This window comes from Coenobita brevimanus, chromosome 23, assembly GCF_032717465.1.
Source record: "Coenobita brevimanus isolate Jiangsu-jjx chromosome 23, ASM3271746v2, whole genome shotgun sequence".
Classification (NCBI taxonomy): Eukaryota; Metazoa; Arthropoda; class Malacostraca; order Decapoda; family Coenobitidae; genus Coenobita; species Coenobita brevimanus.
In genome coordinates this window covers 2,600,001-2,602,529 of record NC_136976.1, presented here as the reverse complement: position 1 = coordinate 2,602,529, position 2,529 = coordinate 2,600,001, and positions in this window count along the sequence as shown.

Sequence of the window (2,529 nt, the reverse complement as noted above, 5' to 3'; positions counted from 1 at the left end):
TGAGAGGGGTAGAAAACGGGTCTTTATTTCCGAGGGGGTACTTAGAAATTCGTCGATTTTTTCTTTATTATACTCGGTTATGTGTTTACTTGACGGAACTGGACAACTCACAGCTCTAATGGTAGGTTGCGGTGGCGTGAGTTTCAATAAGTCTTCGCTGTGAGGTAGGAATGAATCTCCTTGGTTACTAGTCAAATAAGCCATCCAGTCTGCCCCTACCTGAACTGGAAAGGGTTCAGCTATCTTGGCCAGATGAGAAAGAATACTTTAGGAATAAATAATAATAATAACAACTACAACACCGCAAAATTGTCCAAGGTCAATTTAAAACTTGCCGCAGCCATTGCCTACTTGAAGCCGAGCTATAAATGGACCTTGAGATTAAGGTCACTACTCTTGTGCATGTCACCTTAGGTCACCACATCTATAAATCCACCAAGTGTAGTGGCTGTAGCTTTAATCCTTCGTGGAAAATTAGGTGACGGCCGGAATATTCGGGAAAAGCCCCAATTTTTGATGCCAGGTGATCTTGATAGATATTCATCCAGGTAAGAGCATACTCTCTATTGTATTTTGTTTTTCTCTTGGAGGGAACTGTTACTGCGGGCTCATGGCCTTTGGTTCCTTCTTCCTAGCATTTAAAAAAAAAAAAAAAAGGTATGATCCCCGGCAAAGAGGCATATGCTATACAAGTTTCAGCTTTGTGGCTTAAGTGGTTTCTGAGATGAAATCAGCAATTTGGATTTCTGTCTTCCGCATAATTTCCGGAGATCCATTTTACCAATTTCCCTCCAATTTTTGCCAGATGAAGTGGCCAGCAGGGGGACTCAGCTGACAAAATTTGATGGCTCTGGGCTAAATAGTGTCCCAGTAATGGCCATGTACATTTTAAGAAGAATGATAATAATAATGACAAAAATAATAAAACTTCCCACAAGGGTATGGGAAGTTTTAATAATACTTATAAAGATAATAAATGAGTTCTTTTATAAGTTTCATTATTCTGATGCAGGTAACGATGTAGGTAACCAACTCGACGCTCAGTAACCGGATAAGCGGATTTCTGACCTTCCGGAAACATTCACCACGCTGGGTGGTAACCGTATCCCGAAGTAACTGACGCCTGGTGGTTATAGTAACAGGGGAAGGGGGTGATCAGATGGCTAGGGAAGCGGTCTGTTGTTTGAAAGGACGTGAGTTCAAATCAGCGCTTGGGAAGGGAAGAGTTTGGGTATTTAAAAGTCGTAATGAAAAAGAAAACGAGAGGAAGAACGAAAGGAGGTTAGAGAAAACGAAAATGAAAGAAAAAATGAAAACAAGAAAGAAAACAAGAAAAACAATAGTGAGTAAATAAAGAAAATGAAAGGAAAAACTTTAATAATTTTCCACAACTCACCGACGTCATAAAAAAAAATAAAAATCTAAAATCACATCGGGCCTGAATGACATCCCCGGCGTGTATTCAGTATGGACGGTGCGTATTAGTGCCCAAGTGGTGACATGAGGTGGTGTTTACGGAGTCCTTTTTTTTTTTTTTCTTGCTACCCCCAGACGATTTTACTCTGCTTAGGAAAGGCTGTGTAAAATGGTAAGCACGCGACGCTCTCACATCTGCATATTACGACTGAGAGAGAGAGAGAGGGGGGGGGAGCTTAGTGAAAGAATTAAAAAAAAAAAACGCGTGACGCACACAGACACCTGGCACATTACGAGAGAGAGAGAGAGAGAGAGGAGTAGAGAGAGAGAAAGAGAGAAGTATCGATTCAAAGATGTTTAAAGAAATTCTCCGTTTCACTTAACACTACCCTCGACTGGACCTCTCATGTTAGATCACCGGCTAAAACGCCTCAAAGAAACTTGTATTATTGTACTGAATCTGTAGCTTCTTCACTGACGATCAGTTAGCTATAATATACAACAGTCGTGCGAGCTCTCAGCTGGAATCTTGCTCACCCTTGTGGAATGGATGTGGGGAGGTTGCACTAAAACAACTAGACAAAATTCAGAACAAAGCTGTTAGAATTATTAACAACCCTGCCATTACAAACGAACTACCTCCCCTACAAGTAAGAAGGAATGTTGCCTCCCTTGCATTATTTTACAGATATTTTAATGGCAAATGCTCAGACGAAGTTGCATCCATTGTGCCACCTCTCCATGCCTTCCCTCGTGCTACACGGGCATCTGGTAGCGCTCATGACTGGACCGTCACACTGCCATATTGCAAAACTTCAGCCTGTCAGAATCCTTTTATTCCCCGAACTGCCTTTCTCTGCAGCTCGCTTCCCCAGAGTGGCTTCCCCTCAAACTTCAACCTACAGCTGTTCAGGTCCAAGGGTTATAGAATTTTATTTGCGAAAGGAGACACCTGTAATCTGGTGCATGGATTATTATTATTTTTTTTCCTTCCTCTGTTCATCTTCTGTAAAAAAAAAAAATGGAGAGGAGAAGCACAACACACACACACACACACACACACACACACACACACACACACACACACACACACACACACACACACACACACAC